Below are 26,077 nucleotides of genomic sequence, written 5' to 3' on the forward strand. Positions count from 1 at the left end.
CTATGCTCTGGTGTAGTAATTGGGTTGTGCGAGCCAGCGACAGTGATCTGCAGAAGCGAGACTGTTCCCGTGGGACCAGATTGCCCTGTTGGGACGGTCCGGCCGTCTCCCAAACGGTTACCCGAAGAGGATTATGTGTCCTGGAATGGATCTGACATCAACTACAGGTTGACTGGTGGGGTGACCTCCAGTCCAGAGAGGGAAGCATGAAGACTAGGGGCGATGCGGATTGGTTTTTCCTTAGGATAGCAAGGACGGAAGGAATCCAGCACCCTTGACCCTTCCTTACACTGAATGTATCTGTTAAATCTCCTTAGCGTTTTTTCTCGACATTGTCAAGGTGTCATTAATAAAAATATGAAATCCGGCAGGATAAATTAAATATAGAAATTGTGGCCAACAGAACATCATCAGTTGCGTTCAACCACACACCCAGCTTACATACGAGCCATGTAATAATTATTTTTGATAGACATGCTTAAGTTATGAAATCATCTGAAGTGTTTAATTATTTTTGACAGACATGCTTAAGTTATGAAATCATCTGAAGTGTTTGTAAAGTTCCACGATACGGATCGGATCTAATATCCTGCTATGCATCATGACCATTTCTGGTCAGGTCATGTCTTTGAACATAGGCCAAATTTTTCAAATGACCTTTAAAGGTCAACTTTTGATTCATTCGAAGCGTTTTGATAAGAGGAACACGAGGCTGGTAAAATTAATTTCATGCAAGTTTTAAGCTAAAAACTTTTACATTATAGTGGAAAAACAACTGGTTTCCTCATAATACCGATGGTGGCAACTGGCAGTTGTTGTTATTTATATGCTAAGCCGTTGACCTTGATTAAATCTGACAATATTATTCAGACATAGCGGTAAACGAGCTGATTGTTGTGTTAGGTTAGGCTCTTCCATCGACTTCAGAGTGGGAAGGATGACAGGAATTAGGGGGAGACATGGGCCGGGCGGGAGTCCTGGGCCTCATGCTCCGCTGGGGCCGAGCCCATCACGTGGGTTGCATATGGATAGCCCTCGGCGGTGTTTCACAGCCCCGCGCTGCAGCACGCTGCGCTGCGCTGCTGCATTGTTGCGGCGGTTGATATGAATTCGGCTCCACGCTAGCGTTGCGAGCTTCCGAGTCTGTTGATGCTTCTATGGAAATTGGAAACCCAATGCATCGGTGCGCGCAACGCACCCTGTCCAAGCAAAATTTTACCATCGATGACCTCTGGTGACATGACCTCTGGCTCTGGCCCGATCTAAAATTGGCTGAAGTATTTTTTTCTTCTTTTTGCTACTTTTGACGCTACTTTGAATACCACTTAAATGCCCAAATCTGAGTTTGTGGCCATGAACATCTACTGCCATTCTTTAATACCGGTTTCGCTGCGCTGAGCGGTGGCCGTCCTGTTTGTTGGATTCTACAGCTGGCTGGCGGAAAGCGTTACCGGCCGCCCGTCCACCGCCCGCGGGCCGGACCGAGCGGTCCCGCTGACCCTACCTGACCTGAGCCCGGCGCGATATGGGACAGGCAGACGGGGGTTCGGCTCAGCGAAGGCAGCGCCCACTGGTGCGGGGGACTTTTTAATAGACCTACTGTACAGTAGGTCTATTAAAAAAGTCCCCAGCACCAGTGGGCGCTGCCTTCGCTGAGCCGAACCCCCGTCTGCCTGTCCAATATCGCGCCGGGCTCAGGTCAGGTAGGGTCAGCGGGACCGCTCGGTCCGGCCCGCGGGCGGTGGACGGGCGGCCGGTAACGCTTTCCGCCAGCCAGCTGTAGAATCCAACAAACGGGACGGCCACCGCTCAGCGCAGCGAAACCGGTGTTTAAGAATGGCAGTTCATGGCCACAATGATTATAGATAGTCATTGTTAGCCTGTGCCCCACAGGAATGCCTAGACTCTAACGCCCTGTTGGAGGGGAAATGGGGATTGAGCATCATTCTTATATACAGCTTTGGGCATTTAAGTGGCATTCGAAGTAGCGTCAAAAGTAGCAAAAGAAGAAGAAAAATACTTCAGCCAATTTAAGATCGGGTCAGAACCAGAGGTCATGTCACCAGAGGTCATCGGTAGTAAAATTTTGCTTGGACAGGGTGCGTTGCGCGCACCGGTGCATTGGGTTTCCAATTTCCATGGAAACATCAACAGACTCGGAAGCTCGCAACGCTAGCGTGGAGCCGAATTCATATCAACCGCCGCAACAATGCAGCAGCGCAGCGCAGCGTGCTGCAGCGTGGGGCCGTGAAACACCGCCCAGGCCCCCTGTCTCCCCCTAATTCCTGTCATCCTTCCCACTCTGAAATCGACCGAGCCTAGCCTAACACAACAATCATCTCGTTTACCGCTATGTCTTAATAATATTGTCGGATTTAATTAAGGTGAACGGCTTAGCACGTAAATAACAGCAACTGCCACCATCGGTATTATGAGAAAACCAATCGCTTTTCCACAAACACTTACAAGTTTTTAGCTTAAAACTTACTCGAAATTAATTTTATCAGCCTCGTGTTCCTCTTATCAAAACGCTTCGAATGAATCAAAAGTTAATCTTTAAAGGTCATTTGAAAAATTTGGCATATGTTCAAAGACATGACCTGACCAGAAATGGCCACATGATGCATAGCAGGATATTAGATCCGTATCGTGGAACTTTACAAACAGTTCAGATGATTTCATAACTTAAGCATGTGTATAAAAATAATTATTACATGGCTCATATGTAGGCTGGGTGTGTGATCATGCTTACGAGTATGAAGTATGAACGCAACTGATAATTTTCTGTTGGCCACAATTTCTATATTTAACCCTCGCCCATGTAGGGGGGGGGGGTTGGTGCAACCCCCCCTGAGGTTTTTCTTAGCTACACGCCGAACCGTTTCAGATAGCCTGCTCAAATTTTCAGTACCCTTTGGGGCATCCTTTACGCAACTTTTGGTAAAATTTTTTTTGTCAAGGTCATGTCAGGTCACGGAGTTATGACGTCATAAAGGGAACAACCTCCGGCCAGATTTACGCTAAATTGGAGATTGCTTCACATTGGTATAAATGCCGACTGACCTGACACACTGATGGATTGTTTTAGAATCACAACTGGCTGATTTGACATTGGCACAATGTCCGTTGACATTTTGAAGGTTACTAAAGGTCAAGGTAAGGTCAGTGACCTCGGTTGACCTGTAATAACTTCTTGCACTTGTATGCCTTTTCGGGGTATTTTGATGCCCTGAATTCGAATTTGCTATCCATTTCAGGCATCGTCGGTTGTTTCTTGTAGTTCATTTTGGGTCAGGGTCAGGTCAGTGACGTCACACGCCTGACGTGACCCAATGCACAAATGACCTTGCAGACTTCCCGAAGCTCCCAACGCATCATTTTTAGAGTTATGACATCGAAATAGGTATACACCAAACGATAGAGAATTGATCAAGGATCACGACAGTGAAGGTTTCAAGTCGATATCTCTTACCGTTTTGCCGCAATCAGCGCGGAAATCTGAAAAAGTTAGATTTTTCCGAAAATTTGACCTTTGACCGGTCATAAGTAGGTCAAATGTTGACCTAGGACCACAAAATATACCACCAATCGCGAGATCTCGTTGAGAGCAATCCGTTGGTCTTTTCCGCTAAGCTCTACGACGCTCCGTTTTCAAACGCCAGGGGGGGTCGCACCAACCCCCCCCCTGCATGGGCGAAGGTGGCAAAACACCGTTTACGGGCGAGGGTTAATTTATCCTCCAGGATTTCATACGTTTATTAATGACACCTTGACGACATCGAGAAAAAAAAATGCTTAGGAGATTTAACAGCCTGAGATACATTCAGTATGAGGAAGGGTCAAGGGTGCTAGATTCCTTCCGTCCTCGCTATCCTCAGGAAAAAAAATCCGCATCGCCCCTAGTCTTCATGCTTCCCTCTCTGGACTGGAGGTCATCCCACCAGCCAACCTGTAGTTGATGTCGGATCAATTCCAATTTCCAGGACAAATAATCCTCTTCGTGGTGACGGTTTGGGAGACGGCTGGACCGTCCCGACAGGGCAATCGTCCCACGGGAACAGTCTCGCTTCCGCAGATCACTGTCGCTGGCTCGCACAACCTAATTACTACACCAGAGCATAGTTATGTCATGTTATGTCATAGCTCTGCAAGGGCCTTTTCAGACCGAAAAAGATGGCTCCCAGCAAAACAAACAATTTTCTCAATTAGTATTGTATATCATCAAACACCACATGTTTTCAGAGTGTTTATTATGCGTTCCGTCCAAAAAAGCGCAGTTCAATTTTCTCCCATTGACTTGAACGATCTCAAAATTGACCCGGCCTTTCTGTCAACAATGTCAAACTTGCAAAGTAAACGTTTCAAATACATAGGTATAGTGTTGCCCATTGAAATCGCTGAAAGTTCTAAGGCGATCGGTTAGTCGGTGTATTTAGATTGATGAGCACAGGAACTTTCCTTGAGGTAAGGTCACTTGACGTGACCTGGTGTTATGACCTTGAATTGAAAGACTTGGGCACACTATCCCGGCCAAGCACTATCCCGGCCAAATAGTGAGTGAGAAGGGAGCGATCCCCCAACCCCATGTTTAGCTCCTATAATTGAGCTAGCTGCTAGAGCCTCGCGGAAAAAACGAGCGTTTGCTTCGTTACGTGACGCAGCGACTGGTATCCCATTTTAAAATATCAGTGACCTCTTAGGGCAGGTCAAGGGCCCCAAGGCATTCGATCGGTTTTTGGTAAATAACCACAAAAATTGTCGCATTATCGTCCTTTCGATACAATCGTGTTTTCTGTTCTCAGACGCGTCGATTTACATGCTTTTTGTTTAGGTGAAACAATCTAGGATGTTTACCTGAGGTCAATGTCATGTTAGGGCAACACAGGTCACGAAACTGTTGAAAGGAGGACATGTTGCATAACATTTGATTCGGCAAGTCTTGCAAAGTCCATTGATGGCTGTCCCGACTGGCTAGCTCATTTTGATCGGGAGTTATTGACGAAACACTCCTATCACCCTAGTGACGTCATAAATGACGTCACGCAAGGTGAACAATGCAAAAGTGAAGCATTAGACCTTGCCAAGAATGTATGAAGTCACGATTTGAAGTGCTTGAGAGTTGAGGTATAATTTTAGATCATTTCCGACTCCAAGATTAACAGTTTCCATATTTCCCCATTATGCTTAGGTATATGGCACTAAGTGCATTGCGGATTCGCATCATTTTATAACCGACAACCGTGCAGAGGTTTACTTAAGACGCCATGGTTAAGTGACCTGACCTGAAATTGTTGTGGTTGTGGTTGATGTCAAATGATCCGGCTTGAATCAAATGCAAGGCATATGAAATGTCAGCCTTCTATCATCAGTGTGCTTTGAGCTACCGCAAAAAAAAAAATACATGGTGGCGGCATTCACCCCTTCTTCTCGGCCGGCGAGGGCTAAACCTCGCTTCGAATTATTGCAGATAATGATGCGACCGAAAACAAAGCATTTATCTGTGTCTAGAACGGCCACTGACTTCTTGGACAAGATCCCCAGTCTTGATTTGCTAGATGGGAATAAAATACTCGGTATGTGATACATATATAGTATATACCCCTCGATTTGCCCTCGTGCTAAGTCTACTTTAATCATCACTATCGCTTTTTTCCGATATGATGTCGCCGCTAAGCGGGTTGTTTTGTTTGCTTGCTTGCGTTGAATGGTCATTACGGATTATTGAATGATCATGTGATAAAATAGGAATGGGGCGAGGGAGGATATGCACTGTGTCTGCAGGTGTTTAATTTAGATCACAAAGGCATCATTTCCGGCATAGTGCAGAGTCACTATCTTCCCCCTCCTCTGCACTGCGGCATCTCTGCGCCCCACACACGGCGTCCTCACTCCACGGCCGGCCGCCGCCAACTGACCCACTCGCCGGGCGCCGCGAACTGACCCGTGTCGCTGCCGCGGCCTGCGCAATAGAGTCGGGGCTGGCATCCGGGGGTTCGGCCGGCCGGCCGCCTCTGGAGCGGGGGACTTTTTTTGTAGACCTACTGTACATACGAGGGACGGACGGACCGGGACGCTCTGTCTGCGTCACTCGATTGCCTCAAAACTGGTGCACGCGCGGCGAGACACGCCGTGTCGCCGTCGGTATCAGATCGGCCGACCCGTGCGACGACAACCCCTCATTTCCGCCGACAGCAGCGCGCCGGCGATAAGGAGGGACGGGCCGGCCGGTTTCGCCGCGCCCGGTGACCTGACCCGGCCCGCGGCGCGGCGCGCCATGGCCGCTCCCACCGCCACAGTGGATGTCCCATACGAGGACAGCGTGTCGCGGCCGCCTGTAATGGGTGACCCGGACAGCGGCGGCCGCCGGTCGGCGCCGGTCGGCTCAGTCAGGAGTGAGTGCCGCCCACAGGGCCGGAAACGGCCGGGCCGTATGACGACCGGCACTGAGCGTGCTGTGACGTCCGGCGTCCCACTGGCGTCCCACTGGCGTCCCACTGGCGTCCCACTCTCACTGGCGTGCGCCGTCCCCCTAATCCGAGCCATTAGCGGCCAGCGCAGCCGGGCGGCCGTATGGAGACATTACCCGGCGGCCGTACGGGGAGCGATGCGTCCGCCGCTTTCGTGATGACCTCGCCGAGTGAGCCGATGTCGCCGAGGTCACAGTGCATGCGGCACGGTGACCCGCCGACCAGGGCCTCGAATTTCGAAAGGGTGGAAAAGTCGCAGACGGCCGTTGCTGGAGCCGCGGTAGATGCCATTGGCAGCTGACTAGACAGCCAGTGGACTGGTTTGAATTATGCGATACAATCTGGTCGTAAAACTGAATCAACAGAACCGCTAACATCAAAGTTCAATTCTCGTGTGTCATGCACGTCTGTGCACATTTTCGTTAGGAATCTCATAAAACTGGAAATTTCTGAGCGACTTAGCGTGCATGCACTCTGGTGTGTTCCGTGCTCCGCGCGGTGAGGAGCACCACTCCCGGTCGGTCGGATATCTCTCCATCGCTGTGACAAACCGGGACAAGATGTGGGCTTATCCACTCTGCGTGATCCCCCCCCCCCCCCCCCGCCCGTGGAGGCCCGCCCTGTTCCGAGACCGGCATCGCAGAACTATCGGCAGTCTGGAAATCGAGACGAATTAGCCAGCTGACATCATGCCGGTGATAAATCACCGGGGCGGGCCTCCCTCCGTTCAGCGGCATGACATGCGCGCGCGGCTCAGCTCGGCCGGCGGTCCCGTGACGTCCGAATCACTGTCAGCACGACCCGCCGGTCCGACCACCGCTGTGTCAGCCAGGATTGGCGGCCTCCTATCTAATGGCGGAAAGTCAGCTATTCTAAACGGTCGCCCGCTATGCATACTGTCTGACCGTGCCGAGGAGAGCTCCGGCAGATGCCATGCCAGCAGCGCGCGGTTGGAATCGCTCCTCGGTCAGCCGTCGCTGGTGATGGCGGCGGGGAAAGACATGAGCCGCAGCTCGGCCCGGCCTGGACGTGTTCCGACCCGGCCGGCGGCTGCAGACCAGCCGTACACTGCAGAACACGGGATGGCCGGTGTTCTGTACTGCCGCGCTGCAGACCTGCCTACCGGACCTTGGGGCAGCTGCAGCTCCACTTCTTTTCCGCGGCGCAGCGGCGGCGTTCCTGGCGGCTTAACGAGTACAGCGCGGTCGGTGACACAGTCCCAGTCATGGCCCGTACATTTTTAGCGGCGCAGGGAGCCGGCCTCGTACCTTAAGTTGACAGGTGATAGCTCACCTGCAGAGCCGTCCCGTGCAACAATGAATTACATATTTGCCTAATTATACCAGACATATCGCGCTACATAATTTGCATAGGACAGAAGCCAGGCCCGACTATTCCCTGCTCACTGCGGACCAGCCGCGCCCGCGGCGCCGAGGGGTGCTGCTCGCACGCCGCCGCCCGTCTCCCGCTGGCCACTGCGGGCCGGCCGGGGTCGGTCCGGTCGTCCGGCGCCGTCCGCTGGCGTGAGGCCGTCCAGCGGCCAACATTTCCTCCACGTGTCGTGCGGTTACCTGCGGTCCGTGTCGGACTGCCGGCGCGGCCTTCCCTCCCTCCCAGAGTGTCCCCGAGAGTTACCGAGTGTCCGCAGAGTGTCCTCTGGGTGTCCTCTGGGTGCCCTCTGGGTGATCTTTCCCCACTCACTCTGCTCCAACGGTGCCACGAGCTCCCAATTTCCCACTTTTACTGTGATGCTGTACGAGTCTTTTTTTGCCGACGATGGATTTTCAAGATCATTCACTCGACTGGAATATGTATTTTCTCATGTCCGTTTAGAACATCGAATGTGGTTGCGTCTTGGAAAGGTCATGTAACCCTCTGCCGTCTTTAGAAGTATACAACTAGAAAAAAAAAATCCTAGAGAGTCTTGTGTAGCGCTGGACTTTCAGCGCCGACAGTTCCACCTAATACCTTTTGAAGACGTCATGGGTCGACCGATCGCCGCACCGGTGACCCTCCGCGGTCCAGATATCACGCGCGGCGCGTCGAAATCGTCACATGCGCGTCAGGAATGTGGCACTCTCTCCGCGGTGGCGCCGAGGTTTTGTGGGTCCAGCGGTGGACCGGGTGGGCCGGACCGTGCCGGGTCGGCGCCCGGCCGGGCTGTCCTGGCACGCTCCACTGAACTGCACCGTCCTACTGACAGCGAAACGGGCACCCACCGCCAGTAACGAGCCACACAGCCGCGTCCGGCGCCTACCGAGGCGTCACCGCAGCACATATCGACACCTGACCTTGTCGGGTGGTGACAGCACCCAGCCAATCTGCAGGAATGACGAGCCGGTCAAAAACCGAGGAACGGTTCGTCGGAGTCCTTGGGGCTGCCGTTATTACACTGATGGCACGAAGATGCAATGCAGCGCCTGTTTGGTGATCGGTGGGCGGATATTGCCGAACTGGTCGGGCCGGGGCGGCAGCCGTGTTTGACATACGTATAAGCGCTGAGCTCGGCACGGAACGGGCCGGTGCACCTTACTCGATGATCTCATGACCTGGATGCCCCGGTTGTCCCTCCCACCCGGCCTGACGTCACGAGGAGCCCCCTCTCCCAGCCCCCGGTGTCGTCTTGCATCTGAGCACCTCGGGGCCGCGCCGTCCCAGTCCGGACCTGGCGCTCTCAGCTGACGGAGGCGATCGACCCCACTATGGCACACAGCCAGGGCGAGGTCACTTGACCAGCCCGGCAGTCGCTGCCCCAGGGCTGCCGGTACCAGAACCAGGTACAACCCTGGAACACAGGCATCCCTGTGTATAAACCGGGCCTGCTCGGGATCGCGTGACATTGCTGTCCGCTGACTAACCGGGTCGCGCACAGGCGAACCCGGCAGCGCCCGACAGCGTGCCACGCTACAGGTCGGACTTTCAGTCGGAAAGCCCTGGCACGGCCGGCCGTTTCTGAATCTGATCGCCGGCCGCGCCGCGCCGACTGCCGTTTGAGCCGCCGACCCACCGCGCCGGGCCGCTCCGATCCGGTGACGTCACGCCGGGCGGATTGTGACACATCCGCCGAAACAGATATACCGTTCGCCCATGTGTCATGCCCCGGCTAGCGTGACCGGTGACCTCATGCACGGCCGAAACCAAAAAGGTGTCTCCCTTTTTCTCGGATCTGTCGTCACTGGCCAGGCCGGAGCGCTTTCTCGTGGGTTTGATCGCACTCACGCTCACGGTAGTTTACATTCACCTTCCCCGTCCCGATCTCAGGCTGTCCCGTCCAGGTCAGTCCGGCCCGGACTGGCCGTCTTTACCAACGGACCGCTGGCTCCCCGGAGGTAGTAACTAGCTCGGACTCCCTAGGGACTCACCGGAGGTAGTCCGGACTCCCCGGGGACTCTTGGACTCCCTGCGTCGCAGCGCGCCATTTCCGGCGCGGTGGAGGCAGGTGGCGCGGTTGCGCGCTGAATCGGCGTACCTCCGGTGGCGGGGTGGGCGTGCATAATGCGGCCTGCTGCAGCCCCGTGCACGGCGGGCACGGCGACCACGTCCGCCGCGCGGCGGGTGGGGCCGCGGCCACTGAATATGGGGCCGTCCCAGTCTGATCCAGTGTCCGCTGGCAGAAACACGAGCCCGAGGCAATTCTCCTCAGAGACCGAGCCGCCGGACGCCCGAGGCTCTTTTTTACGTGCTATCTGCTGAAGGCTCTGACCCATATCGTCCCCGCGATGTCTCGGTAGTCCCCCATATCGTCCCCGCGGCCGAAATCTGACCCGGGAGAGACAGCGCTCTGCCCGGGGACCGTAGGCGCCGTCAGATTTCAGCGCAGGATAAGGCACGTAGTAGTCGCATTTCATCACTCACAGCCGACAGTCGGTTAGCTTTGCCTCGGAATTATGTTGGGGATATCTACCAAGTGTGCTCGGTAATAAATGGTTTCCGCATGAAGCTAATTTTACTCTTACGACTGATCTGGACTTCGGCTATTCTGCGCCATTCACATTGGTCACTCTGATACAGTTTTGATCAGCAAGCCTTCCCCTTTCCCCAGCGTTGTCTGATGAAGGCATCATCGTCGTCACGTATTCATAGTCGCGCCACCAGCCGTCTCTGCCCTCCGCTGACCTCCGGCCTGGATTGAATCACCCCGGGGGCCTCGCGGTGATAATGTCTCTCCCCCCCCCCCTCCCACGGTCAGGGGGCGGGGTGGGAGAGTCATCATCACCCAAACCGCAGTCATGGCGGAGCCCCCCCCCCCTCTCTGCAGAGTGACAGCTGACGCCGGCGATCGTATCTGGTGAATATCCGGCGAGAGCGCTCAGCGCGGCCGTCACCGAGTCGGCGGCCGCGCCGCTCACACGAGCTGCCTCGCCGGCGGTCTTGTCGGACGAGCCGATGGCCCGATAAGCGGTGCCGATTCATTGACCGGCCGCCGCGGTGGTCCGGGGGTCGGGCCTGCCGACGGGGCTGTCGAACGTCTGCAGTCCGCCGCGGCGGCTGCGTCTGAGGTGGTAGAACTGCTCCGTCTCCGGTACCGCCGAGTGTCCCCTACCGGCTACCTTACATGGGTTTGGTGATTAGAGGGGTCACTGCGCCGGTCTGCTGGCTGTCTCTGCTGGCTGCTCCCTCCTGGTGAAACGAACCGATTCATCCAGTGCAGCTAGCGTTTCAGGCTACCCTGTTTCCGAATTCCGAGCTCTATCCGTTTCTCTCCCCGTCATCGCCCTGCCGTTGTGCAGCTGTACTAGGTACCCCTGTATCCTCTGTCGCTGCGACACTGGTCACAGACCGGCGGTAGCGGCGGCGCGTCCTGTCGCCGTCCGGTGCGCCGGGTGACGGCCGGCGCGGCAGATTAGCCGGACGGCCGGCGCTGCAGCGCCGTTCCCACGCCATGGGGACCGGTCCGACGGGGATGCAGCCGGACCGCACCCCCCGCCCGCCGCCCGATTCCCCACCGCCCCACTGCCACATCACACCACCTACCGTCCCACCACCCACCGCCCCGCTGCCAAAAACCCACCGTTCTCGCCCGCCTGCACCAGCCCACCGTGCATCGCTCACCCCCACCCCACCCATCCCACCACAACACCGTCCCACCGCCCACTGCCCACAGCCCGCCTTTCACCCTCCATCCCACCGCCCACCGCCCCCACCCACCGTCACGCGGCTTCTGCACGCCGCTACTGCACGCCGCCGCCGCCGCGGCCGGCAGGGGGTCGATATGCTGGCAGCGGTAATGAGGGGATTTATTGGGAGCCTCCGCGGCGGCCCCGGCTCTGAGCGCCGGTCAGACTCCCACGGCCGGGTGGCGCCGAAGGCTGGGGTAGTCGCCTCGGTAACCGTGTAACATGCGTCCGCCGTCGGCTGGAGGCGCGGCGGAGCCGTGGTGTTTGGAGCACTCACCGTACAGGACTCGAACGCCAGTAACCTCTCTCCCCGGAGCGGCTTTACCGAGTGAAACAGGGAATTACCGGCGGGTCGTGCCGGGACACCAGCTCTGTCAGACGCTCCGGTTTTGGAGGGTGACGCGTGCGGTGACGGCACCACCCGGCGGGCTGCTGGTGATAGTGTCCACATGAAACGGCCTGCCTAAACACGTGACACCGCCTGCCTAGCCATCGAGCACTGCCTCGGTACAGACTCTGGCTGACCGGGTGGAGAGAGCCGGGCCGGCCGGGCTGCCGCCGCGGCCAGACCGCCGGTCATACCGCTGATGGATTAGACCGTGGCCGCCCGGACCGATTTGATTAACGAGCGGGGGGCCGGCCGGCCGTGCAGTGGAGCCAGAGCAGCACCGTGCACTCAGCAGCACGGCCGTGCAGCCGCGGTGTGGCACAGCACCGCCGCTATTGGCGACTGTGTTGGAACGCTGCAAGGGTGTGTATTTGCGCCCATGCATTAGTGCGCTACAAATGATGAACATGGGCTGAAAATCGCATTCGGGGGTGAGGTTACTTTGTTTGAGTTTCAGCTACCTTTCCCCTGAAGCTTTATTGTCATCATCTAAATTGTTGAAGGCGATTCAAATAAAATTGTTCGGAACTTTGAATCGCAATTACCCCTTCGTTACCAGGAAAACAATAATAGCCAAATGATGCAAAAGTTGGAATAAGTTTTACATTATATAGACCAAGAGCATGACACCACTTAGCTGGAACTCCCTTTTAGTGGCTACCTTTTTTATCCGTCGTAACAATGTGGTATCCAACGAACATCTTAATTCCGGCTATCCGTTTTGCAATGGCAGCTGCTCGCTTTAGCAACAGAGTAGGTCGACGACATTCAATTCTCTTCCGCGGGCGTCACACCTTGACGAGAAGTTCCGCATAGTCCCCTGACTGATGTCAGAAGTTTGAGAGAAGGTCCGAGAAGTCTGAATGTTGTCCGAGGTCTGTTAGTCGGGGCGCTCACAACAAACACGATGCGCCCAAAGAACTGAAGTGCAAGGCGCTGTTGTGTTGAGAGCCGAGTGTTGCTGGTCGTTCGTGACATGCCGGATACACCCTACATCCGCGTGGAAATAATGGAAAAGGCTGGTGACAGCGATAGCCACTTAAATCTGAGGGAGAATCATGAGCTTATCGACGTAACAAATTGATGCGTTCAACATGCACTGCTCTCGAACTGAGTCGACACACAGCCCGGGGGCACTGTCAATTACGACGGCCATTGATTTCTCGCGCGTGGGAGCGCTACTTTTGTCCTATACGCTAACGGTGCCGGAGACACCGGGCTGCGGGCCGTTTTTGCTCTGCCGGGCTGGGAGGAAGGCCGGGCGGCGCCGACTACAGTCGCCTCTTTGGGTGGCGTTATAGCTCATTGTGCTGGTCAGCGGGGCCGACCGGAGGCACGGCTAGCGGTTCTGCGGGCGGACGGACGGTCTGGGCCGGATGGGGTCCGGATGGTCTCCCCCGGTCCCCTCCCCCCCCCCCCGACCCCGCCCACTCGGCGGCGCTGGCCTCCGCACAGTGCAGTGTTGGTGGCGCCTGCGGCTCTGCAGGGCCGTCGGCCGGTGTCGCCGGTTTGGAAGCGGCCGGTCCGTACTGCCGCACGGTGTAACCTGTTGTCCTGTCGGCCGGACTCCATGAACAGCTGCTTACCAGTCGCCCTAGTTTGTCTGTATTACATCACTCGCATTTTTCTGCCCTTGATTGTTTGAAAAAGCGCGCTGTAAAATTCAGGGCGACACACATACAATGCATAGCATGTCCCATTGATTTCGTGTCGCACGAACCGTTCATTGAACAATCGGAGCTCGAAATGCCATGCTTGGCATTGGCGCCACACCAAAAGTCGGCTTGGCCGGCTGGCGTACGACGCTCCTTTTCGGTCGGTTCGACCAGCGGGCCCGCTCGGCACCACCCGCAGCGCGCGCCGCCCGGCGGCACGGCCGAACCGTCTCCGCCGAGCCAATCGCCTCCAAATCGGACCGGAGTTTTTTCGGCGCGATTTCCAGGGTGCGTGCTGGAGTTTGGCGGCGGCTGTGCCGATAGGATCTGTCCCCGGCCGACCGGCGCGGTCCCGCCAGCCGCGCCCCGGCCACCGGCCGCGGCCACGGCTCAGTTCCGATGGCCCGGTTGCATGCCGACCTCCATTAATGAGGGCCACGGCCCGCTGAGTGGGGTCCGTGCGCCGCCGAGCTCCCCCGCCGGCCACGCCAGAGATGGGGCACGCCGGGCGATCGTCGGGGCACCGGAAACGCGGCTGGACCCGAGCCATGAGCTTCATGGCGAGTTTCACGAAATCCTCCTCCCGTGAAAAGACCTCTGCTGTGTCGGGTTCTCACACTACCCTGCGCGGAGCCGCCTCGTATCGTGGCGTGCCGGGTCAGTGTGAGCCGTGCCGTGGTGTCCCTGGGTCGGGTCGTGTGCGCCGGGGTCGGGTCGCTCCCAGGGTCGGCGCTGGCCGATGGTATCGGCGCCTGTCCGGCCCGGATCGGCGCCACAAAGTGTCCAGTGTCCGGCCCGTAATGACCGACTCCGGTGCGACCCGTGGTCGCTCTGCTGGGAGAGACGGAGCGGACAGAGCTGGCTGGGAACGGGCCTCGGGCAGCGGGCGAGAGAGGGGACGGGGCGGGAGGATCAGCCACCGCTCATCAGTTAGGGAATTGATCTAAAGTGAAATTCTGCCGCTTTTCACTATTCATTTGTGATGTTACATGGATTTTTCGCCACAGCTATATAGCAATTAGACGTCTTTTCTGAAAATTTGCCGGGGAACGGTGTCTGCGATGAGCCGTCCCGACGAGCCGATAGCCGTGCCCCACGACTCACGAGTATTCCGTGTGGGTGGTCGCGGGGCCGGGTGGAGAGGCCCGCTCCGGTTAAGTGCCGACTGCCGAACCACATCGGAGCGTGCTGCGGCCGCCGGGGCCGGGGAGGTTTGGGGAACGGCCCCGGGCGTGACCTGCTCTCCGCCGGCGTCTCAGCTGCCGGCGCGACCACCGTCCTCCGCGGCTGGCTCTGGAGGTGGCGGATTCACAGGTGCGTGGATCGTGCTGGCGCATAACTGAGGATTGAGCAACGGCATTCAGCGGTAGTTGCTTCTCGTGGCTTTGTCTTCACTTCTGTTGTTTTCCAAACGCTGCTTCATGATAAATTCAATGATCTTTATTGGCTGCATGCGAATTCTAGCCCTCGTAGTTTGACCAATACAATGGTAAGCTGCGGTGAAAGTAAAGCCGCAAACGCTAACTGCTACCGGTATTTACCTTTTGTGTTAGCCTAAATCCTTCAAATTTGCTCCAGTAAGGTTCTTACAAAAGCCCAGCTGCCTTAGAAAAAGACTCAGTCACACGTGCCCGACTACCTGTCACCACTCTGCTGCCCATCTCGGACCCACGGCAGACCCCCGGCTATCAGCGCCCTGTGCGGACATTGCCCGCATTGTTGGCCGGGTCCCGGCGGCGCCGTGCCTCCCGCGGAGGGCCGTCACCGCCGCCCATCGGCCGCGGACCACCGTCGATCACCGGCGAGCCCGCCGATCTGCTGATCCCGCTGATGGCCGGTGACGCGCCGCACGCACCCCGACTGACAAACATGGACGGCCGGCCCGGCCCGGCGCGGCACGAGCCCCGCCGGTGCCGTGAATTCCTGGCGTGGCGACATTCCTGGCCGGAGACGCGCCTCCCGTCACTCGGAGATCGAGAGGGGACAGAGAGGAACAGAGACAGAGGGTAACGGAGAGGAACAGAGACAGGCGGGACAGAGAGGAACAGAGACAGAGGGGACGGAGAGGAACAGAGACAGACGGGACGGAGAGGAACAGAGACAGGCGGAGAGGAACAGAGACAGGCGGGACGGAGAGGAACAGAGACAGACGGAGAGGAACAGAGACAGACTGGGACGGAGAGGAACAGAGACAGGCGGGACAGAGAGGAACAGAGACAGACGGGACGGAGAAATGGGCCGAAAGGCGAACTGCAGATGGAAATGAAGAAAGTGGTGATCATGGATTGGCTTTAATACCCATTTTCTGAGATTAGGCTAGTAAACTTTTGCTTGCAGCTGAGGGAAGTGGTGATGCAATTTCCCTTTGTCTCGACATTTCGTTCCCTTTGTCGTCAGCCGACGCAGGAGGAAGCGCCGACCTCTCTGTCCGTGCCCGCCGTTCTCCTCGGCCGGGATTTTAATTAGTCGGGCCGACACGGCGCACTTCCTGTGGTGTGTTTCCGGCCGGCGGTGGCGGCATCCCGTCCGACCGGCCGCCGGCCCGGCCTGTCCACACGTGTCCGGCCGGGTCACCACTACCGACACCGCCGTGTCACCGTGTCGCCGCGTCGGTGTTGATACTCTGAAGTCCAGGCTGTGCCCAGTACGGTGTTTGAAGGAATACTGCAGTGGATAACTGGCCCCCCTTCCGCCTTTCGTTACACCGTTTGTTTCACTCTCCGTTCCATCCCTCCGTTCCACACTCTGTTCGACTTCTGTTCCACCGTGGTCCACCTCCGTTCCAATCCTGGTTCCACGCTCCGCTACACCTCCCTGTGCGGGCCCACCGTGGCGGCGGCGCGGCGGCCGCCAAGCCGCCACCGCACTTCTCAGGCTCAATGTGCTATTATCACATCCCAGGTCTAATTTTTTATTTGCCCAGGTCAAAAATCGGTCTTCAAAACATCGTTTAAACCGTAACCTGCCTCAACAGTGAACTAATTTTGGTCGACCGAAGGCTGTTACTAAATCAATAAATTGTAGCGTACATGACCCGCCGTATCATTAGTGGTTGAAATTGCCCCCACTTCCGTTAGAAAGCCAAGTAACTCACCTTTCACCCCTGAGCCGATTCCTGACCCGGGGAGGTCAGCCTGCTTACCGGGACCGCTCTGCGCGCGTATTTTGTTTACAGTGAAATGATGATGGATTTTATTGGGTGGAAATCGGACTGGTTTGGCGGCCGCTCGCCACGGGAGTCCGCTCCAATCTGCACTTCACACGGCCCCCGACTGTTTCAATCACCCGGGGCACCGCTACCAGCTGCGACCGGTCACCATATCGCTCACTGCCCGGCGGCGGGGAAGGGTGGAGCACCTTACTCGTCCCGGAGCAGTGTAAACATCTGGAGCGGCGCATCGCCTTCCAGGGGGCTTCCTCTCGTCCCCTCACCTGCCGAGCGCTGTAGGAGCACCCGTTAGTCGTCGGAGGTGGGTTTTGGCTGTCGGCTCTTAGCGGTGGTTCGGGCCGCTCTCCACTGGTGACGGCCGTGCCCTGCACCGCTCACTCTGCGCTGTCCGGCCGCCACGGGGACCCTCTGATGGATGTGTGAGATGGCGGCCGCTCTCTGACGGATGGCCGGGGCGGCGGGCCGTGCGGCGTCCCGCCGACACCCCGGCGACGGACGGGGGCGGGGCGGCCATCGCGCCGCCCAGCCACATACATTTCTCCGCGCCAGGCGAAAGGAACTACCCGAGATCGGTCGACACGCCGGTGACGAGTTATGTGTTGCCCGCCCCGCCGTCCAGTTCGGCCCTACCCAGGGGGTGACGCTCCTGCCGATCGCGGACGCCTCCCGTCTCCCGCGGTCGCAGCCGTTCTAATGTGTACGGTCCGATTGAACTGCGAGCCCACAGCAAATCACCGCCGTGTCCTCTGTACCGCCGAGCAGCCGTTCCCGGAGTCGCCGCAGCGGTAATTGATCGCATTAGTCCTGAGAGCGCTGTCGTCCGGTGGCACCGATCGCCGCCCGACCATCATCGATTTAGTGCTGTCACTAATTGGCTGACGAGCGATCTGCCCGGCGGATCGGCGCCGGGTCGCTGTCCGGGTCACGGGCCGGGTCACCGGTGGCCCAGAGCGGACGGGCGTCGGTAGCCGGTGGGTCGCAGGTCGCCCCCGCCGCAGAGCACGCTCACTCCTAATTGGAGCCAGCCGTTCCCACCGGTGGCCATGCATTATAGGATAAAAACACTGATCCTCGAGTGACCCCCGCGCGCCGGCGTTCCCAGCCGTGTACCCGAGCAGTTGACCCCGAGGAAAAAATTGGGTTATGGGAGATTTCACCATGTTTTCGTGCGCGATCGGTGCGGGAAGGCGTTGGGTTCCGCCGGAGGCGACTGCGTTTTTGCTGAGAGCGAGCCGACGGGCGTCGCGCGGCAGCCGCTTGGGCGACGGGCGTGCTCGGACCGTTCTCAGAAACGGAGGTCTTCTATGCATAGGACATAGAGACATTGAAGTATTTCGCTGGAGTTCAGCACAGATCAGTGATGTGAGAAGCTCGCTCAGCTTGCCTATTGAATTACGTAAAAAGAGGCAGATGGAGTAATGCTCCTCCGCACTGCTTCTCAAGTGAAACGGCTATTTTTACGCAGTCTTGTACGCAGTCTATTATGACGGAGCTCAGGCTTGCTTCCAGCTGGCCTCAGAGGCACTCCAAGCATGCGATGTGGCAATGATTAACGATGATGATAATTCATTGTTAACTGTATTATCAGTAATTAGTTTCCATGCACGGATGCGACCGCAAACAGTTGTCAGTTCATAATCTCCAAAACGTTTTGGATGGGTGGATTTCTTAAATTAGAATTCACCTTGAGCACCGGCATCACGCATGATTCACACGAATTCCCACATAAATTCACACCCATTTACTGCGCCCTTTGTATCCCGTATCGCTCTCCGCCCCGCCGTGCCCCCGTATCGCTGGCCGTATCCCCTGTATCGCTCTCGATCCGTCCGTATCGTCCGCCCCATATCGGTGGGTGGCCGGTCTGCGGTCGACGGATCGCTGCTCCGATCCTATCTGCCCGACACCGGCGATCTGTCGCAGTCGCACTAATGACCCGCCCTGTTGGCCGTGTCCGGGCCGCTTTACGGCCAAACGCGTGATTTACTGGCGATACCGGAGCCCCGGTGCGACACGGCCCTGTCCGGCGGACGGAGCGGCGCGAGCAGACCAGAGGGGACAGAGAGGCGCCGCGGCGTCCTCAGGTGAGAGCCCCGACAGTCACCGGTGGTCGCCAGTGGTGCCCCGTGATCAGGAGTGGTCACTAGTGTTCACCCCCGGTCACCGCTGGTCGCCGGCTGCGGCACCGGTGCGGCCGCTCCCCTCCACCGCACCGGTCCGGTCCGGGAAACTGGCGCGCTCTTTTGCCGGCGCCGCCAGTGCCGCGATTTTTCCGCGGCCCGCCGGCTCATCCTCGGTTTGTGCCGGCACCGACACTTTTTGCCGGGTCCGCCGGCGGCAAAGGAAGCGGTCAGCGCGCGACGACTGCCGGAACTAATGACGAGTCCTATCCACGACGCGCCGCGACGCCTCATGGCCTATATGTCATGGCCTCTAATTAATTCATTTTCACTTTTACTGGAGCGCGGCAATCTTCGATGCGTCGTTGTTGTGAGCGGCATGGTTGGAAGGATGCTTTCTTGTGCGGCGGCGCGGTCTCCGGTGTTAGCGGCCGCCCCGAGCACGCAGCGTCGCAGTCTCCGCCGCCCGGCGGGGGGCGTGACTGGGCGCTCCGCACAACCATTAGCGCATTAAAACCAATTAAGCGCGGCCGAAAGGAGCGCATGCAGCCGGTGATTACTGGTGGGCTGGGTCCTGCAATGAATACGGAACGGTGCTCTATGGCTGCAGCGAAACCGCCCGGGCCAAATACCTGCTGCTCTCAATGCAGAGAACGGGACGACGAAATTCCAAATAATGCATTACGTAGCGGTAGCATGTTTTTTATCGGATAACTTGTTAACTTGGTCATCTCATGCAGGACACATCATTCATGCTACCGCCCGCTGGATCATAGATTATGATAAACCTTCCAAAAACGCCACCCTAATTAACAGCTTCCGTTCTGCATCTGCTTTTTATCCACAAAGTTATGAATAGCTGCGTAAAAATAATGCTCCTCGGAACGCTACTGATGCGCTCCCTGGCGAAACACGCAGCGTTCTCCTTGGAGCCTGACCATTTTTTACGTGCTCCACGGCCGGCGCGGTGTGACCGTCCCGGAGTAAGTGCCGGCGCGGAATTTGTAGCCAGCCGGACGCCACCAACCCTTCCCCGCTCGGCCCGACCCCCTCCACAAATCACCGCTTCGTCACACGAGGAAGTGGACATGAACGCATTTTTTCTCTCTGCCTTTGGAGTTTTTGCTCATCTTTGCGGGGTTCAGTGACCACATAAATCGGCCGCTGGGGTCGGGCGGTGCGTCGTTGGACGGTGGGCCGGCCGGCGCGGGGCGCTCTATGACAGTGGGCCGGCCGGCGCGCTGCGCTCTCGGGGCCGGGCCGGTGTCCGCCGCCGACTGATTGTAAGGCGGCCCGGCGCGGCGCGGCGGCCCCGCCGATTGATGGTGATTAACCCCGCCGCCGATGGTGTTACTTGTTTAATTGTCGGAAAGCTGGCCGCCGCAGAGGTGTCATTAGAGACCGTCGGCGGGTGGAGACGCCTGGCAAATTACCGGCGCGGCGCGCCGTATATGTCCCTGCCGCGCCGCGCCGCGGGACGAGCTGCGCTCTGCGGCCCCCTGAGACCGAGAGACGGCGAGAGGCAGCTCGCTCCATTGGACGGGGCGTCAGCCGCCGTCCACGGCCGGCCTGACGGCGCGGTAACTGGCCGAACTGCTGGGCTTGTCCCGGACACTCCCATGTTTCAGTGCGCGTGCCGGCCGCTGGCTGAGTGCGTCTGGTGTGACCGCCGGCCGCCGGCTGAGTGCGTCTGGTGTGACCCTGACCTGGCGTGGACTGGGGGGGGGGCTGTGACCCGCGGACGCTCCCCCTCCGTGACTCAGGCTCTCTCCTCGACCAGAGTTTCCGCCGGAATGCCCGGAGGGCTGACGCTGCGCCTTTCTCGCAGATGAAATGCTGATGTCAAATATAGGAAAATGCCCGGTGTCTACTGGCGCGTGGAGCGGTGTCTCCTTTGTGTTGGCTCCGGTGAAATGGCCATTCCATTCGACTGTCGGCGCCGACGGGAAGTCTGCATTTTTAACGAGACAAACGGGAGCACGCTTCCGTCGCCCGGGGTCGCCCGTGTCTCCGAGTTCATGCCCCTGCCGACCGCCGCGCCGGCGGCCCCGCCCCGGGAGTCCAGACGGCTCCCCGCCCCGGGAGTCCGGACGACTCCCCGCCCCAGGACTCGGCGGCGGCCCGTGTATCTATCTCGCTCAGCGCCTCTCGGCTCGGCGGCGGCCGCTCGCGCCGCTGAGTTGTGACGCCATTAGCGGTGTTTTATCTGCCCGCCGACAATTAGTCGGTAGCGTTTAGCGCTCGCTGAGATAAGTGGCGTATCAATTTACCGGCGGCGCTGGCCACGGTCGGGCCCGATTAAATTAGTATCCCCGGAGTCGCCGCGCCGCACGGCCGCCCCGGCGCGGCGCTGAGCAGTGAGCGGGCCGCCGCGCGCCGAGACCGCCGCCCGTTTGTCTTTTAGCGCGGCCATCTGGTGTGTGGTGTTTATTGCCCTGTCAAAAGCGCCACCAATCTGCTCTCTGGCTATAAATGGCCACGGACTGTTTCCAGTGGGAATCCGAGCGTTGGCCAAGTGACACTGTGCCTTACTGCTCGGGGCGGCGAAGATGATGCTTTTTGTCCGAGGCGACTCAATGGAATTATTGGACGCGTATTGGTGGCGCTTTTTGTGCGTGTTTTTGTGTGGGCCCAGATCGGGTTAATTGCAGCGGACTTTGGGGAATGCGCGGTGTTGTGGTGTGTTAATGAAGACTGACAGGGGCCGGGCTACCGGGCGGCAGCTGAGTCGCTGGCTGACCTCAGTATTCCCTGGGGCAGCGCGCCAGACTCAACGGGGCCGCCTTCAATCAGCCGCGGGAGGCGGTTTTAGTAGACTGAACTGGGGTGACTTGCTAGTTGCTGTGAGTGTGGCACATTTAAAAATGAATGTGACAACTTAACCTAAATGTAGAACTTTTCCCTTCTTTTAAAGTATGTATGTTCATATTCACGTGTACACGTGAATCACGTGATGCACGCATTAGTTGTATAACTTTCAAACATGAACTCCTACGGACATTGAACAGCTCATCAGCCGAGTTCAGTGAGAAGTAAGAACCGTGGGAGAGCGGGGCCACCACGCCCGGCATCTGCCGTCTAATTGGCCGTCCGGTCTGACCGGCGGCTCACAGACGGTTCACAGTGGTCTCCCGGCCCGGTCCGTGAACCGCTCGGTCCGAGCCGTGTCAATCCTGACATGGACACACCCGCCCGCTCCCCTCCTATCGCAGACACCTGTATCGTCCTCTGGACTAGGTCCTGCGGTAAGGGCAATCTATAGACGGCCGTACACTGGGCCAACTGGAACGGCGCCGATCAGTGTTTGGTGACAAATTTGGCGGCGGCACTGACTGGACTAACGTGACGCCCTGTCCGCCGACCGCGTCGAAATCGGCGCAAATATTCAATATCCGAGCGAGCGCGGCCGTCTGCTGGGTGGCGTGCATGTCATTGTACCGACCGACGGCGACCACGGCCTCATGCCCTTTTTGGCTCATTCCTTCAAAATATGGCGGTAGTGGAGCTGAACACACCACTGTACCACGCACTAATTTCGACTCTTCCCGCCGCGGATCTGTGTGGAAATTCGGCACACGCTCCGAGCCAAAGTTGGCCTTTCCTCGAGCTGTGCCGCGGCCCGTTTTCCTACAGCCGATGAGCGCCAATCAGCAGTCGTCTCCGGTCGGGACCGGAAGCCGGCGACGCCGGTCCCGTCTCTGCAGCAGCCGGACCGCGCAAAAATCGCCAGTGCGTGCGGACAATGGTCCCACCGACCGAGCAGTAATAAAACCAGTAAAACTGTCTGGGCCGGCCGGCTGCTCTGGTTTTGTAACCCGTCCGACATCGTTTGCTCTGCGGGACGGGACGGGTCGCCCGGCACACAGATAGGTCGCCTCTCTGATCGTTATCGGGTCATTGGCTCCGCAGACCAAGTGCTTGTCACAACCGTGCTTCAAAGAGCACTGGGGTTATAATAGGTCACCTGCGCGCCTCAGAGACGGGTCGGCGGGCGGCGCCGTCCGTCCCGGGTCGGGTCGGGTCGGTCGGCGGGCGCCGCCGGTGGCCGGCCGCTCGTGTCGATACCGGATGATGCTGCAGATCGGTGCAGGATCACCGCACGATGGATGGCCGCCCCGCTGCGCGGCTCGTGCAGCCCGTAGGAGCGCCGCTCGCCGGCGGTGGTGGCCGGGTCGGCGCCGGGTCAGCCGGCACAGAGGGGCGCCGCCGCCCGGCCGCCGGCGCCCCGCCGCTCAGTGGCTGTACGGCGCAGTCGGCCCCGCAGTGCCGACAACTCATCTGCCGCGGTACAGCAGCAATGACACGGCCGGGGATCGGGGAGCCGTCTGACACCTCCCGCTCCGCCATACGGTATGGAGGAGCTCCAACGGCCCTCAGTCCTACCGGGGAACGGAGTGTGTCATTCACTCCATCTTGTAGCACTGGGTCCTGGTGTTGCTGTCTACCTTAGACTTTAGGTGCTTGGTCACTGGTTTTATCACGTTGAGTATTGCTGGATGATTGTGCGGGGAGCTGACTCCGTATTTTCCTGTCGGAGTTGCAGTCAGACTTGTGGGGTGTGGTCGGTCAGCAGAGGACACCGATAGAGCCGTGATTCCGACCGGCACTTTTCAGTGTTCATCGGTCGTATCCTGATGCTGGTGATGAGCGGTGAAAAGTGAGGGGTGGATGGAGGAAACCTACCCAAGGGTTTTCCCAAACGCGCAGCGGCAGCGGCTCAACCTGACGGCGGCAGAGAAGGAGATCGCTGCTGTTAATCGAGGATTTTTTGTCACGACTACGAGCAGTGGTAAAATGTTTGTTGACTGAGAGGTAAATTTATACATGCGCCCTAAATGAACCACAAGCGTTTCGTTGGTTTTAGTGTACAGAAGGGCCTATCGATTTCACTTGTAGTCGTCACTGGCCAGCAGCTGGGTTTCTGTGGTGTCGGCAGCTCCAGCGACCTCCGAGTCCCGGCCCTTTCACTGCGCCCCGCCCAGCACGCAGGGCCCGTCCGCACTCAGCTCGCACCGCCTCCCTACGTCCCGCCGTCCGCCATGCCCGTCCGCCCGTCCGCCGTGCCCGGCACGGCCCCTCCCAGCACGCCCGGCCGGCACGTCCCGGCCGCCGTGGCCTTGCGGCGCGGCGGCGCTGCACGCGGCCCACGGTAGCATCGGGCGCCTCCTCCAATTTAATCAGGGCCCGGCGCGCCGCCGGTCACGTACGGTCCGTGCCGCCGCGCCGGCCGCGGATCACGTTACCGGCGCGCCGGCCGTGCAGAGGTGATTTATTCGCCCCAATTTGGCCGTCTTCTGGTGGCGGTCGTCCCGCGCGCCGAGTCGGCGTGGCGTGTGTGAGCCGCCGAGACGGCTATGTCGTGCAACACGCCCACAACTGACACGTGTCGGACGAGGGAGGCGGGCACTGGGGTGACCGGATAGGAGGGCAGGGGGGAGAAGTGGGTGACTGACGGGGGCAGAGCCAGCCGCCAGCACACGGCATTGAGCTGCCGGGGCTGTGGATGGGAGTGGGACAGTCGGTAGACGCCGCCGCGCTATCTGAAAGTTGGAACCCGGGAATGTCTGAGGACGGCTGGCGGAGGCCGCTCCACTCCTGCGGCGCGCGCGACGAGCAGGTGGTCGGCGCAGTGCGCAGAGTCGCGCCACTGGAATCCGCGCCGCCAATCCGCGGGAATGGCGAACACGCCCCGGCCGGCGCATAGCGCTCATAGTCCGCGCAATACCTGATTAATTAACATGTCGCTCTCGAGGCGGCCTCTTTAGCACATGGTGTATTTCCCACATTTATTATCTGGCCGATAGGCTCGACCGCAAAAAGCTCGGGCGCTGTGCTGGCTTTCTGCTCCGGTTTCCACGGGCGTCGGCACACGGTGGTGGTCAGAGCTCGGCAGTGAGACGGCCGCCGCCGCTGCACCGCGCCTATCCGAACAATCTGTCATGGGCCGCTTCGGCGAACCGATGACGGAGAGGGTCGTTAGAGTGGCCCGTTTTCCTGCAGCGAACCGGCGGATGCCCGCATCGGTGCCGTGCCTTTCGAGCCAGCAGAACCGGCAGCATTGCACCAATTCTACGGCGCTGCGATAAACTAGCTTTGTTGTTATGTACTAGCTTTTACATACAGGGTAAGACCTGTATTGGCTCATGCATTACGCCTGTGCTTAGTTACATTACAATTGGATGTATTTTAATGTCATTTGCTTGTTTCCTTAGTGTTATTTATGGTGTGTGAATTTAGCGCTCCGATGCACTCGCCGTGTGATGTTTGCTCTCCATTTCTCTCCGCCCCCGTGTGTGCCCTGCCCCACTCAGACGGGCAGTGGACGCGACCCGAAAAACCGGCGCGGCGCTCCTCTCCGGGGGGCCGGCAAAAAGCGGCCGCCAGGCGCGCCGGCCGGCCGCTCGGCGATTTTTCTCCGGGATGGCGGCCGCGGGTGGTCCAAATGAGATCGAACGGGCGAGAAATAGGCAGCCGACCGGACAGGGGGCATGGGACGTGAGCTAAATACATCGCACCGTCCGACCAGTTTCAATTATCCGGCGCCGGCCGGCCGCCCCGGCAGCCGCGGCCGGGTCGGGAGGCTGGGGAACCGGCGGCCTCCAGTGCGGTAGCAGGTGCTGGGGAGGTGGGTGCCAGGAAGTGTGGGCTGCTGTGATCCCCCTCTATGCCCGAAGGCCAGCATGAATAGAAACTGGGGTTTAATGATGCAGGTTAGGACTATCGGATGTTTCGGGAGATTAACTCCGTGATCCCCGACCCGTGCTCAGGCGCTGCGAGTCCGGGCCACGTTTGCTGAGGCCAGGGATGTCCGGTCCGCTCGGCCGGACGGGGCGAGGTTCGGCGGGCTGCGGCCGTACTCGCCACCCCCGCACCATGTCCGGCCCTTCACCTGACCACAGCCCGGTCACCGTGACCGCCGTGCAGTCCAGGGACGGGAGAAAGGTGCGGCTGTAGAACAGCGCTGCCGGGCCGGCTCCGCGGCTGAACTCGGTGGCGGCGCGCCCCACCCGGGCGGAAAACGGAGGCCGCGGAAAGCCCTCCTGAGGTGGTAAAGTAAAGGGTACTAATCCATAGGGCGGCATCAGTCTGCCCCAGTCCAGTCCAGTCCAGTCTGGTGGGTGGTAGCAGTCCAGTCCGTTCGGGTGGCCGCAGTCCAGTCTC

The 26,077-nt window shown here is 58.6% G+C and overlaps 1 protein-coding gene across 1 annotated transcript in view; it reads left to right on the top strand.

The window, feature by feature from the left end:
• The window catches only part of LOC122387064 (transcription factor Sox-7-like), a 69,434-nt gene that overhangs the window by 16,546 nt on the left and 26,811 nt on the right, over nt 1–26,077 (top strand). The gene's annotated exons all lie outside the window — the stretch shown is intronic.

Source organism: Amphibalanus amphitrite, unplaced genomic scaffold (genome assembly GCF_019059575.1).
Source record: "Amphibalanus amphitrite isolate SeventyFive unplaced genomic scaffold, NRLGWU_Aamphi_draft 000272F_arrow, whole genome shotgun sequence".
NCBI classification, from domain to species: domain Eukaryota; kingdom Metazoa; phylum Arthropoda; class Thecostraca; order Balanomorpha; family Balanidae; genus Amphibalanus; species Amphibalanus amphitrite.